Source organism: Taudactylus pleione, unplaced genomic scaffold, assembly GCF_031769625.1.
Source record: "Taudactylus pleione unplaced genomic scaffold, aTauple2 ptg000065l, whole genome shotgun sequence".
NCBI classification, from domain to species: Eukaryota; Metazoa; Chordata; class Amphibia; order Anura; family Myobatrachidae; genus Taudactylus; species Taudactylus pleione.
The window spans coordinates 12,355,639-12,371,375 of record NW_028284467.1 but is presented as its reverse complement, the minus strand read 5'-3'; positions in this window follow the sequence as shown (position 1 = coordinate 12,371,375).

Sequence of the window (15,737 nt, the reverse complement as noted above, 5' to 3'; positions counted from 1 at the left end):
TAGACATGTCAGAAATTGTTGCCAGGTCCTTCAGTCCGGACCAGATGTCCAAACTTGGTCCTGCCTGCCCTGCATCACCACCAGCAGGTTGCTTAGGATACCTAAGTTTTTTCCTGGCAGCCCCAGTTGCGGGAGAAAATGAAGAAGGAGCTGTTGACGTGTCACGTTCCGCTTCAGCTGACAGTGTGTTCACCAGCAGATCTTTGCACCTCTGCAGGCTTGTGTCGGCCGGAAAGAGAGACACCACATAGGCTTTAAACCTAGGATCGAGCACGGTGGCCAAAATGTAGTGGTCTGATTTCAACAGATTGACCACCCTGGAATCCTGGCAAAGCGAATGAAGGGCTTCATCCACAAGTCCCACATGCCGAGCGGAATCGCTCCATCTTAGCTCCTCCTTCACTTTCTCCAGCTGCTTCTGCAAAAGCCTGATGAGGGGAATGACCTGACTCAAGCTGGCAGTGTCTGAACTGACTTCACGTGTGGCAAGTTCGAAGGGCTGGAGAACCTTGCACAACACAGAAATCATTCTCCACTGCGCTTGAGTCAGGTGCATACCCCCTCCTTTGCCTATGTCATAGGTGGATGTATAGGCTTGTATGGCCTTTTGCTGCTCCTCCATCCTCTGAAGCATATAGAGGGTTGAGTTCCACCGCGTCACAACCTCTTGCTTCAGGTGATGGCGGGGCAGGTTCAAGAGTGTTTGCTGGTGCTCCAGTCTTCGGCACGCAGTTGCTGAATGGCGAAAGTCGCCAGAAATTTTTCGGGCCACCCAAAGCACCACCAAGTTTATTGTGTGAGCAAAACATGGGACGTGCTGGAATTTGCCCAGATGTAATGCCCGCACAATATTGGTGGCGTTGTCAGATATCACAAATCCCCAGGAGAGTCTAAGTGGGGTAAGCCACTAGGCGATGATTTCCCTCAGTTTCTCTAAGAGGTTGTCGGCGGTGTGCCTCTTACTGAAACCGGTGATACACAGCGTAGCCTGCCTTGGAACGATCGGGCGTTTCTGAGATGCTGCTACTGGTGACGCTGCTGCTGTTGCTGCGTAAGGTGATACATCTACCCAGTGGGCTGTCACAGTCATATAGTCCTTTGTCTGCCCTGTTCCACTTGTCCACATGTCCGTGGTTAAGTGGACATTGGGTACAACGGCATTGTTCAGGACACTGAGGACACTTTTTCTGACGTTTCTGTACAGTCTCGGTATCGCCTGCCTAGTGAAGTGGAATCTAGACGGGATTTGGAACCGGGGACACACTACCTCCATCAATTGTCTAAATCCCACTGCACTAATGGCGGATACCGGACGCACGTCTAACACCAACATAGCAGTCTAGGCCTCAGTTATAAGTTTTGCGTCAGGATGACTGCTGTCGTACTTCATCCTCCTCGCTAAGGACTGTTGGAGGGTCAATTGTTTAGTAAAAGTAGTGGTGTTCCTAATTCCTCTCTGGGATGATGAACGACTCCCAGCAGCAGCAACAGCAGCAGCGGCAGCAGTAGGCGTAGCAATGCAGGAACCTCCGGAGGAATCCCGAATAGGAGAGTCAGTCATGCCAGTGACATGGCCTGCAGGACTACTTCCGATCCTGACTAAGGAGGAAATTGACGAGGAGGGAGTTGACGGTGTGGTTTGCAGGCGCTTGGATACAACAGGACAACGGGATTTAGGTGTCCCTGGACTGCTTACGGTCTTAGCCAAAGTTTCTGAACTTGACAGTAACTTTTTATGAACGCGCTGCAGGTGCCGTATAAGGGAGGATGTTCCTAGGTGGTTGACGTCCCTACCCCTACTTATTTCACCTTTACATATGGTACATATGGCAAGACAGTTGTTGTCCGGATTTGGATAGAAATATTGCCAGACCAAAGAGGTGGAATGTTTGGTCTTCTGCCCAGGCATGACCGTGATGGGCTTTTTCATCCCACGGACAACAACTGTCTCCCCCGGAGCCTGATTTAAACAAACCACATCACCATCAGAATCCTCCTCGCCAACTTCCTCCTCAGCGCCAGCTACACCAGTATCCTCATCTTCAATTTGCATATCAGCAAGTGGACTGTGGGTGCTCCTTTCAGCACTTGCAGGGAGCGTGCAAATGGTGGAAAGAGCCACCTCTTCCCGTCCAGTGCTGGGAAGGTCAGGCATCGCAACCACCACCACACTTGGACTCTCCTTGGGGATTTGTGATATCTTCTTAGAAAGCACAGTTCTTCGCTGTGCTTTTGCCAGCTTAACTCTTTTGATTTTTTTAGTGGGAGGAGGGCTTCCATCGTCATGTGAAGCTGAACCACTAGTCATGAACATACTAAGGATTGACCTTAGCCGTTCCTTGCCACTCTGTGTCGTAAATGGCATATTGGCAAGTTTACGTTTCTCTTCAGCTGATTTAAATGTTTTTTTCAAGGTCATTTTCCTGAACTTTGCCATTTGGGATTGTATGTGCCGTCTATTATGACATTGGGCATCGGCCTTGGCAGACGCCCAATTGATGGCATGTTATCGTCTATGTCATGACTAGTGGCAGCAGCTTCAGCACTAGGAGGAAGTGGTTCTTGATCTTTCTCTATTTTATTTTTATCGGAGAAAGTTTGGTCCTCCATTTATGTTATATCGATTTGATATATACGTGCGGCTAAACACAGAAAATATTTTTTTATTTTTGCTGGAGAGTAGTGCACTTTGTGGGTTACACCACCCTTTAAGAAATGAGCCAGCCGGCCCTTTACTTATGACACAGGCGCACGCTTGGCACTACTTTGTTGATGCACGTGCGGCTACTGCGCACACAATTCACAAACACAGAAAATATTTTTTTTTTTGGTTTGGAGTGTACTTTGGGGGTTACAGCACCCTTTAACGGTCAAGCCAGCCGGCCCTTTACTTATGACACAGGCGCACGCTTGGCACTACTTTGTTGATGCACGTGCGGCTACTGTGCACACAATTCACAAACACAGAAAAAATATTATTTTTTTAGCACTTGGGGGGAGCACCCCTGATGGACAGAGCACCCCCTGGATAACACTACAGCACCCCTTTAGGACTGGGACACTGCACAGGACTTTGGAGTGGACACAGCCCCTATGGAGAACTGACTGCACAACACAGTCCAGCCAGCCCCTATGGACTTTGAAGTAGTGGACACAGCCCCTATTAACAGCAGCACAGCACAACACAGCCAGCCCCTATGGACTTTGAAGTAGTGGACACAGCCCCTATGGACAACAGCAGCACAGCGCAGCACAGCACAGCACAACACTACTCTGCACTACACTACACTACACAGCCCAGCCAGCCCTAACTACCACCCTCCCTCTTCACTGTCCACTGCCTAGTGAGAAAATGGCGCCGACGCGGGTACCTTATATAGGATCCAAAACCCGCGAGACCCGGAAGGCGGGATGATGACGTTTTGCCTCGATTTCAGATCCGAGTCAGGCGGGAAAAGTCGAGCCTGACTCGGATCGGCCTCGGATCGGGGGGGGCTCGGGGGGGGTTCGGATTTCAGAAATCCGAACCTGCTCACCCCTATAATGAATGCAATCGCACGGCAACCGCAGCACTATACCAAGACACCCATCACTGTATAAAGCCGCCCACTTCCCATCCACAAGTAAGCGAACACATCGGTAACAACAACATCGAATAACATCGGAACCATTAGCACAGGTGTGGTTGACCTGACGGAATGGGTATGATATACCGCCGGCCGCACGGCCGGCGGTTCGATTCCCGTCAGCGGCAGCCCGTCAGGAGCAGAGTGCGACGCAGCGGAAGCCCGACAGCGCTGGAAATCCCGATCGTGTATAGGTAAGTATCCACTAACCTAACCTAACCCCCAGTGCCAGATTACGGTCCATATGGGCCTGGAGCTGAGATTTATGAAGGGCCTGTTGTGTATCGCTGCTGATAGTGTGACCAGTGCTCCGATAGTGTGACTTGTGATGTGCTTTGTGTGTGTGGTCTGCATAGGGGGTGTGGCTAGTTCTACTGTGGGCATAGATATCGGTGCCTACCTTCAACCACATAACTTTTTTTTCTTGTTGTGAAAGGGTGTGAACTGTATTATCTGCCTTTTCAGATATCTGCAATGGTTCCTCCATTTCCGACCGGACAGCGGCCCCCATAAGTTTGTATGGGAGTTTGGAGAAGGATCCTCTGGATCCCTCACCATCTGCTCCTGATAATGCAGGCTCAGGCTGATGGCCGCATATGCAAAGTAATCGCACAGATGGAGTCCATGTCCCAGAAAGAGATTTTTCCTAAATCTGTGTGAAAATTTTCATTGTCAAGTTGCTAATTTAGGCAATAATATCATATTCCAACTGCACAGGAGCGTTGGAACAATTTTATTTGGGGGGGGGGGGTGGGCATTATAAAATAGTTGTGACAACTGCACCCTTCCCCTCCCTCCTTCTCTAACTCTTACCTGCGCGCACAACGCCCAGGGACTCACCGCTGACTGTAGCGATGGCCGCGGACTGTCTGGGGCTGTGCACCGCACAGAGAAGGTGTAATGTGCAGTGTTTTAACTTAAAGACTGCACATTACACCTCCTTCTATGGGCAGTGCAGGGACCGTGCAGCCTTTTGCACAGCCCCTGACCGTCCGCAGACGCCGTGCCCTTTAAATCTTTGCGGTGAGGGAGAACCGCCCCCTGGCCCCCCCTCCTTCCCTGTTCAGACGCTCATGCATCTGCATTTAAAATGCTGGATATGAAAATCGGCCCCTTTGCTCATAGTATGTCACTGCCAATTACAGATATTATGCCATCACTGAGCTGCTCTGATTCTGCCTGCTGTTCCTTTGGGTGCGGTGGGGCAGGACATCACACAGTTCAGAAGAGGTGCTATATACAGCACAGGGAGGGGTTAGTGAAGCCTTCCATATTAACCTAACACCCTAATGCCGAGTACACACTAAACAATGTGTACCCAATGCGATGTCGTTAGCGGCGGGACCAGGCGGGGGTGCCGGCATAGGCAAGTGCATACACACTTGCTGATGCCAGCAACGATGGAGCAATGCTGCGTTCGGCAGCATGGTCCCCGCTGATTATATCACCTGTCAGGCCTGCATTCAGGACCGACAGGCGATGACACGCGCATCATCAGCGACATAGGTACACACTGACCAATGTCCGGATCAGACGACATATTGTCTAGTGTGTGTACCCGGCATAAGCATCCGGGAAATGTTAACAACGTTGAAATTTTAACCATCAATGTTGACCTGTGAAAATTGACGTGTTAACCACAGACGTAGTGACTTTGTGACCGCCAAAGTACTTATTAATTTTGAGTCTTCCATTTCTGTCACTTTTTTTTTTTTTTAATATAGATATAAATTGCTGCCGGACAGAGCAGCAGATAATGAGAGGGATATGTGTGTATACATGTCACTTTGAAAATAAGATCTATAAGACCTGGAGTGCTATCTATCATTTCAATTTGTATCTATTATCTACAACAGATAAAGGCACCTGTTCACTATCACATTGGATATAATCTGAGCGCCAGTCCTACTACCATTACTTATTTCATTATATTATATATATACAGCCTAGATCACAACACACATTACACACAAACAACACATAACACACATATAACACATTACACCAACCTATGAATGCATGTGATGGCAGCCCTTCGTCCATGTATTTCCACCAGCAGCTCAGCCTCTCTGGCTCCACTTTCATCAAAATGTAAGTGCCCAGCTGCCAAATTCCCTCTCACTAGTTGCCAAGGAAGAGGTGGACGCCGGTGACTAGTAGATCCTCAGACGCCCACAGTGGGCGGAGCTGCGGGCACCCGGGGGTGGGCGGGGCTTCAGCAAATGGGCGGAGCTTCTGTAAAACATGCTTAAATGAGCAGGGCTCTGCCGCTCTGTCTGGACAGCTGGGGTGATATGTGGGGCTTCGGTCGTCAGAGATATGTGCAGGGCTAAGGACGGCCTGTGGTGAATGGGATGGGCTTTGCAATGCTGGTGGTGGCAGGAAAAATAATCCTTTCAACAAAGCCTAGACTACACTGGTTCATGAGGGCCTATTTGCATTGGAGGCCTGGAGCTGCAGCTCCACCCGCCCCATTGTTAATCCGGCCCTGCTAACCCCCCTAACCCTCCTTAGGGGTGCGTAACCCTAACTTCCCCCCCAAGTGCCTAAACCTAATCCCCCCTGTAAGTGCCTAACCCTAGCCACCCCCTTCCCCGCTGCCTAAACCTGTGCCCCCCGGGGGTGCCTAACCCTAACCCTCCCTCCCCCTAGCCTAACCCTAACCCTCCCGGGGGGGTGCCTAACCCTAAGTCCCCCCCGGGAGCCCTAAACCTAACCCTCCCCCCCCCGCGGCTGTCCGCTCGCCGCGCCCGGCATCACGGTCTCCCGGCGTCGGGGAAATGCGGACATCTACATCTAGACGCCCGGCATTTCACCCTTGCCGGGATAAGACAGTCGGGAAGCCGGCTGCCCGTATATAGGCAGTCGGCTTACCGATTGCTTCCCGACCTGACCCTACCTCACAAACTGCTAAACTTCCTGTCGCCATCTAGACCTCTGGCAGCGTATGCAATCGCAGGGGCTTAATCATGCACGCCCCTGTAACGGCGATCAAATGCACAAGCACGCCTTCGTTTCTCCAACCACCCCCCCCCTCTCCACCTTGAAACGGTCACTTCATGTCAATCACTATGCGGTTGGACTGCGTGCTCACTAAGATCGCTTCCCGATCGCAGTGGCCGGTTCGCGCACTGCAGTGCATACGCATGCGCAGAGCACAAACATCGACCGGCTGTGTGCTAACGCAGTCGTGGGATCCAAGCTGAATCATGCCCTCAGTTGGCTGGATTTGAGGATTTTATCAATACTTATACATTGATAAAATACAATAGCATAGTACAGTATTTGATGCTAGGATTCCAGTAGGAATCTGACCATGCATGCATAATGTTTTGTGCATGCAACGATATACAGTAATATTACAGATATACCACAGAAAAAAATAAGTTGAGCATTAGTGATTTTTTTCTGGTGTATTTAGCTCAGTTACCACTACCAGCATGCTGGAGATATAACAGAATTACTGTATTAATTTACTCCATGATTTAAAAGCATTTTACAGTAAGTATTGACAAGTAAAACATGCTAATCCAGTTTATCTACTGTGGACATAGCCTGTACTTAACTAGTTTTAGGTACACATAAGACTGATAAGTGTTTTCTTTAACATTTGATATGCACTGTACTATAACACCGAAAGATGGGCTAAACATGATCCTGGCTGTATAATGCTTTAAGTACTTAGAGGGCATTTAATTTCTTCCTTCCTGTGAGCTCTAGATACTGATTCAGAATATTAATGAGTTGAAAACTGCATCAGCACTGGCAGAATTAGCTCTAATGTTCCTTTTTCCCCTTTTAATGGAATGTTGATTTATAGAAAATCTGCCATTTGGTTAAGTAGTTGTTTGCTTGTGAAAATCAAATTGAGAAAATTAAAAAAAAAAACTTCATGACAGTAGAAATTACACCTAAATAAAAATAAATAAAGACCATTAAAAGCCAAACTGACATTTTCAGATATGAATAGGAAGATAAAAAAAAAACGGTGTTTCCTGGTTAACCTAAGCGGGAATTATATTTGCCTACTCACCCAAAATGTCCTGGAGACTCACAAATTTTGGAGACTCGCCCGAACACCTGGGAGAGCAGGTCACCCTCCTGCATTCCACTCACTTGCGAGTTAAATGGGCAGAACAGGGGCGTGATGATGCGATTCTCAGTGACAGAGAGAACGTTGGTAAGTATGCCTGAAGCATATTGTCTAGTGCACGGGTTCTATAACTCGGTCCTCAGGACCCCAAACAGTGCATGTTTTCCATGTCTCCTCACAGAATAACAAGTGAAATAATTATCTCCACCTGTGGATCTGTTAAAATGTGTCAGTGAGTAATGACTACACCTGTGCACCTGCTGGGTGACCTGGAAAACGTGACCTGTGTGGAGTCCTGAGGACCGAGTTTGAGAACCACTGGTCTAGTGCAATGTTGGCTAACCTTGACACTCCAGCTGTTATGGAACTACATAACCCAGCATGCACTGCTACAGTTTTGCTATTAGGGCATGCTAAAACTGTGGCAGGGCATGCTGGGATATATAGTTCCACAACAGCTGGAGTGTCAAGGTTAGCCAACACTGGTCTAGTGCATATGAGCCTTTAATGTTGCATTCAATGGGGGCGATTTAATTGTTTTGTCATCCCGATTTAATTGTTTTATTGTCATGTCCTGATGACGGGGAATGGACCCCGAAACGTCGATGCACTAATGCAATAAAGCATTAGATTTTTTCCACGATTATCCAGACTGTGAGTGCCTCTTTATTGGAATTGGTTATGTGAAGGGGATCCTGCGCCCCAGGGTGAGCACTGCAGCAAGGTATTAATTGCTCATTGAAGAGGAGTGCCGGTAATACGGATTTTGTGTATATATATATATATATATATATATATACACACACACACAGTATACACACACATATATATAAGCTATATATAAATGTATACTATATATATATATATATATACATACTTACATACATACACACATATACTGTGTGTATGTATATATAAACACACAGTGTATGTATATATATATATATATATATATATATATATATATACTTGATATTCCAGCTATTGGACATTTTATTAATAAACATATATATATATATATATATATATATACACACACACATGATATATGCATGTATAGCTATATATATATATATATTATACAGATATATATATACTGTGTGTATATATAAAACAGATTTTTTTTTGCTTTGTGTGTGTGTGTAGGGGGGGCACTGAAATAGGGGGTGGCCGCTACTAGGGGCAATTTATGGAGGGTGCCCACTACATGTGGCTCTGTATGGGGTGGCCACTACTGGGGGCACTCTATAGGGGTGGCCACTACTGGGGGCACTGAAATTAGGGGGTGGCCGCTACTGGGGGAACTTTATGGGGGGTGGTGCCTGCTACTGGGGGCTCTGTATATGGGTGGCCACTACTGGGGACAATTTAGGGGGGTGGCCACTATTGGGGAGACTCTATAGGGTTGGCCACTACTGGGGGCACTGAAATAGGGGGTGGCCACTACTGGGGCACTTTATGGGGGGGGTGCCTGCTACTGGGGGCTCTGTATATGGGTGGCCACTACTGTGGACAATTTAGGGGTGTGGCCACTAGTGGGGGCACTGTATAGGGGTGGCCACTACTGGGTGCAATTTAGGGGGATGGCCACTACTGGGGGTAATTTAGGGGGGTGGCCACTACTGGTGGCACTATATAGGGGGGACTACTACTGGGGGCACTGTATAGGGGGGGCTACTAATGTGGGTAATGCAGCAAAGGGGGATTGCTGCTGGAGGGTTACTACTGGGGGCACTGCATAGGTGGGGGCGCCAGTCCATTACATTGCCAGGGGCGCTTGGATCCCTAGATACACCCCTGGGCTGAGGACGAAAGAGCCACTGAGAGTCTTCTGTGTGCTTGCAGCCTCGGCTTCTGACAATCAAACTCTCGCGAGACTTGACATCATCTCGCGAGATTTTGACTGTCAGAGCCGAGGCTTCTGCAGCATAGAGAAGAATCTCAGTGTCTCTAGTGACTAGTGAAGCTCCTCGGCGGCCGCTGTTTAGTGAACAGCAGCACCGCCGAAGAGGACCAAAGCGGAGACAGCTAAATGCTGTTCTCCGAATTAATGTTTGTACCAGTGTCTGATATGTCTGTTTTATGTTTGTCTGGAGACAGTGTATGGAGGCCCCCTATGTGTGGGGGCCCCCGGGATGACCGCCCCTAATGCCCCACCTATAATCCGGCCCTGCCTCGCTGTACAGCACCCCTCATCCAGCACCCCTCTACCAACACAGAACCCCTCATCCAGCACAGCACTCCTCACCCAGCACAGCACTCCTTATCCAGCACCCTTCTCCCCTCACTGCACAGCACCCATCCCCCAGCACAACACCCCTCATCCAGCACCCCTCTCCAAGCACAGCACCTATCACCCCTCACATAGCAACACTATCCCAGCACAGCACCCCTCATCCAGCACTCGTATCCCAGCACAGCACCCTTCACCCCTCATCCAGCACCTCTCTTCCAGCAGAGCACCCATTACAGCACCATTCATCAAGCACCCATCACCTCTCATCCAGCACCTCTCTCCCAGCACAGCACTATTCATCGAGCACCCCTCTCCCAGCAAAGCACCCATCAGCTCTCACCCAGCACAGCACCCCTCCTCCCACACCCCTCTGCCAGGACAGCACCCCTCATCTTACACCCTTCACAGCACCCCTCATCCAGCACCCCTCTCCCAGTACAGTACAGCACCCATCACTCAGCACAGCACCCATTACCAGGCTGGCTGTGCATTGTGTTTGGTCCAGCAGGTTCACCCAGAGCTGTGGTTTGTGGGGATGCCTGGCTCTGGCAGGCTACAGGATGAGGAGTCAGTGCAGGCGCTCTGCCTGCTGGAATCCACAAAGACTCATGGGAGGAGGAGTGGCTGCGCATGCACAGCAGCCCTCCTCCAACACTGTTACCTGGCAACCCTGCCCCCACTGACTGTCTCTGCTCCTCGGCCTGTTTGAGCTACCCTATGAGAGCTGAGAGCACCAATCGCGGTAATCACCAGTAAGCCATGCCCGCCAGAGTTTCCTAGTAGCCCGCATCCTGCAGGTCCCCGTGGCTTGCCACAAACCACCATTTGGCACTGTCCCTATGCATTTCGAATGCCCTAGACATTTGTCTATGCCTAGGGCCGGCTCTGTGTGCTATCCAGGGGCTGTGCTGTCCAGGGGCTGTGCTGAATCAATCCAGGGCTGTACTGTCCATCCAGGGGCTGTGTATTCAGTCTGTCCAGGGTCTGTGCTATCCGTCCAGGGGTTGTGCTGTGTCCATCCAGGGGCAGTGCTGTGTCCATCCCGGGGCTGTGCTGTGCTCTGTCCATACACTCCAGTGGCTTCATCTGTGCTCAGCGCTGTTCTGTGTCCATCCACTCCTGTGCTGCCGACGCACCTGTCCAGTGTCCATCCGCTCCAGTGCTACCGATGCTCATGGCCGGTGTCCATCCGCTCTAGTCTTGCCAATGCACCTCTCCAGTGTTGCCAATGTACCTGTCCGGTGTCCATCCTCGCCAGTGCTACCGACGCTCCTCCGGTAGTCCATCAGCTCCAGTGTTGCCGACGCACCTGTCCAGTGTCCATCTGCTCCAGCACTTATACTGTGTAAGGTGTGTGTGTTTCTTTAAACATTTCTTTACAGGTGAACTACAAATCCCAGTGGGCCCTTAATGCCCCGCATGCTGGTACTTGTGGTTCTCCCAGTACCAGCATGCGGGGGAGGCTTGCTGGGACCTGCAGTTCTACTGGAAAGACAATGTTTTAATACTTCTATTTTTACACATCACTCACACAATCAACCCGCCACCCATCGCCCAGGGGTGGCGAGGATAGCCCCCGGTTATCAGCCTAGGCTAGGGGTGCCCTGGAGAGGGAGACCCCTTTTTTTGGAGGGGTCTACAACTCCCCAGGAATCCCTGGCCTGGGCTGACTAGCGGTCAGGGCTGATGCTGCGGCTGGGGGGCCTAGTGATAGGGCTCCCCTGGCTGTGGCATCGTCCCCCCGTTAGAAAGGGTCCAGGGCTGGTTCTGTGATTTACAGGGAGACCATATGCAAATTTTTCCCTGTAAATCCAGAACCAGCCATGCTTCCCATAGCCCAGTGCTGGTTGTACTGGGTACAGGGAGACCCTACGTATTTTTTTCCCTGTACTTAGTCAACCAGACCTGGGTTTGAGCAGTCCGGGGCTGGTTCTGTTTTGGGGGGGACGTCACATATTTTTTTTTTTTTTTTTTAACTCTTTAGTCACTTTTTCTAGTCAGATACATACAGGCATCACTGATGTCCGCATGTATATGTGTGAGAATTAACTGCTTATGCTGAAAGTGAAAGCATGAAGCAGTTCTATGGTGTCGGGGATTTGCAGTTCGTTTTGAAGTGTGATTTGCCGTTCGATTTGTACATGAACATGCCAAATCTAACAGCAAATCACTGTTCAAAACGGACTCAAATCTAATTTGTTTTACAAATAGTAAATGCAATGAAAAAACGGTTTTCACTGCATTCGATTTGAGTCGATTTGAGAAGAGCTAAATCCCTCCTCAAATCGACCTGCAAATCGACCTTTTGTAAATTTACCCCCTTGTCTGGTTATTGGAAAGACGTTATCTCACTTGCTACTATTTGTGCTGCCTCTTTTTTCACTAAAAACAAAATTCTTATTTGAACCAATGCAAAGTAACCACTAAACCTTGCATATACGGTCTGATTTACCATTGCTTTTGCCAAGCCTCACAACTTTGAACTTCTTTTTTATATTACTCATTTTCAAAACCCTTTAAAACACGTATATTCCCCTCAATAAAATAAAAAAAAATAAACTTTTGCCATCAAGCATACGCATTCACCAACTGTGTTCTTTCACCTGCATTTTTGAAAAACCTTCAACACTGTCATTCTCACATACACTATTCTTACCTCATCCACACCGTGACCATGTTTTCTTCACATTCTCACTTTACTCAGTGCCTACCTAATTCTTTATTCTGCCCCCTGTTCCCACCTCTGTCCTTCCCCCCTAGAGTCCTCCACTTCTTCCTCCCCTTCTCTGTCTGTATGCTTCCCCTCTGCTTCCATCCTTCTCCTCTCCCATTACTCCTCTTTCATTCTTTTCTCCCCCACAATGGTCCTACTACCCAACCACTAAGCTCAGCACCCACCCTCCTCTCCCTATCACTTCAGCACACCTTCATCTACATCACACTAATCTCCCTCCCTCCCTCCCTCTCTTGCCTATTGATCACTTCCTTCCACTCCTGCCTCCAAGATCTCACCCGTGCTGCTCCCTTCCTCTGGAACTCTCTCCCTCTCCCTAACCGACTCTCCACCTCTCTACAAATCTTCTAACGGGTTCTCAAGACTCACTACTTCAAATCCTTCCAGCTCTCATCCTAACCTGCTGCTTACATGCTTCTTCCTCACTGTCTACCGTATCTGTGTCACCCCTGTCTGTCCCCCCCCCATAGAATGTAAGCTCTCACGAGTAGGGTCCTCTTCCCTTATGTGCTTTTCCTTCCCTCACTCATATGATCATCTACTCAAAACTCTCCACAAGGGCACTTAACACTTGGTAGCTGATGCCCTGCTGCTTTTTTGAGTGTTATGTCGCTGAAGCAATGTTTATAAACTGTTCTTATTCTGTATTGTCTTGTACTGTAAGTCGCTGTTTTACAAGTTTGCTAATTTATTAATGTACTTTGTGAGGTGCTGCGGAACCCTTGTAGCGTCATATAAATAAAGGATAATAATAATAATAGGGGCATGCATAATTAAGGCAGTGTGGCGGCATACACAGCCATAACATAAGCTGTACACAGGAGCAGCCAAAATCCTGCGGCAGGTCAGGTCAACCACTATTGTGCGTGTTGGTCCGATGGTTCTCGATGTTACCGATTTTTACGCTATCTTGCGTACTGATCAAGCTGTGAGTAAAGGGAGATGGGCGGCTAAATATGGGGCTGGGCGTCTGCATCTTGTGCTGCGGTCTCTGTGTGTATGCATTGATTAGCATATTCTTGCAGCAGACGGATGCGTGCGTCTGTATACGTGCGTTCCTTGCTGAACCAGGCCCACAGATCTAAAACCAAAATATGGGGTCGGTGCACATCTCTACCTCTAAGTGCAGATGTGTGGTTTGGTTCTCCAGAAATTCGAATCCACCTGAATTTTGTGAATCCAGACAGATCTGAGTTGCTGTTCTAAGGCGATCCAGGTAAATCTGAGTTGCGGTTCTGAGTTCTGATCTTCCACCGGTTTGGAATTCAGATTTTAAATCCGAATTTTGAGTTTTGGATTGCAAAATTTGGCTGTTTATAAAATATTTTTATAAGTTTTGAAAAAAAAATTCAAAACCAAAACACTTCAGGGTGGTTTTACAAAACCAAAACACGAAGATGAATCAATATCCAAAACCAAAATACGGGGGTCAGCGCACATCTCTACTAGTAACATTGTGCATGCTGGTGTTTTTAGTTGTATGTTGCTACTCTACGTTAGGCCGGTAATCTGTAGGTGTGGCAGCGTGATCATTTTTGTTGTGCCCTCCTCTGATGGACCAGGGGTGTATCTAGGGGTCCGAGCACCCCAGGCAAAGTAATGGACTGGTGTCCCCACCCCGATAGTTTGTACTTATAACATCTCCCCAGCCAGCCTCCCTTCTGTCTCCCCAGCCAGCCCTTGTTTCATCAGCCAGCAACTCCTTCTGTTTTATGAGGCAGCATCCCTTCTGTCTCCTCAGCCATCCCCCTTCTGTCTCCCCAGCCATCCCCCTTCTGTCTCCCCAGCCATCCCCCTTCTGCCCCCCGAGCCACCCTGCTTCTTTCTCCCCAGCCATCCCCCTTCTGTCTCCCCAGCCATCCCCCTTCTGCCTCCCGAGCCACCCTGCTTCTTTCTCGCCAGCCATCCCCCTTCTGTCTCCCCAGCCATCCCCCTTCTGCCTCCCGAGCCACCCTGCCATGTGGGCCAAGGGCTAGATACACAAATGACCAGAAATAAGGATCTGGTTGCAAACTTAATGTGGGCTAGGTGCGCTTATGTTCAAGATTAAATATGCTGTGTTTCTGCTTTCTCTTCAGTTGGTAATTTTTCTTCCCAGAAATAATATTATAAATTCATGAGTGACTTTACAGCAGTCTATTATTCTGTAGAACATTGTGGCTGGTCAAATTATACAGATCTAGAATTTGGGTAACCTAAGAGGCCTAACTGTCCCCCTTATAACTTTCAAGCATCAATGATTTCCATCGAAGGGGGAGATATATCAAACCTTGGAGATAGATTAAGTGTAGAGAGATAAAGGGCCTGATTCAGAGCCGCTCACAAAAAGTGAGTGCTCGCTCTGAATCAGGACAGCCGCATGTTTTTTTAAATCCGGTCTCCTGGCCGCTCGCATAGCTTTTGACCACCCACAGCTTTTGCGAGCGGCCAGGTGATGGTCGCGACCATCGGGCTTGTGACGTGACCCTTGTGGTAGGGTCGTTTCCGCAAGCCCCAGTGAGCTTCTGGCTCTAATAGAGCCGGACGCTCACCACTGACATCACTCATGATGTCAGTGGGGCCGCCCCCAAATGGCAGGCGTTCCTTCGGGAACACCTCCATTTGGCAAGCCACCCTCCCCGACCCGCCTACCAAATGGGGCGAGCTGTCGATCAACATCAACAGCCGCCCCCTTTGGATGCGAGCGCCGGAGCAAGTGATTTCTCGCTCGCACTGCCTAACAATCGACCCACTTGCGAGCGCATAGCGCTTGCGAGCGGGTCTGAATTAGGCCCAAAGTACCAACCAATCAGCGTTTGTAATTTTTCAAACAGATCCTGTAAACTGACAGTTAGAAGCTGACTAGTTGGCACTATCTCTCTCCACTTTTTCACATATCCCCTTATATCAATTTCCACTGGGTCACTATCAAGCATTATGATTCTTTTGGGATTGCCCTTGGATTCTACAAAACTGCACAAATGTACCAATATATCTGAGGTGGTGGCCAGTGGCTAGCATAAAGATGGCGTTGCCCACCGCATCTAAGCCCCGGAATGTATCGCATTC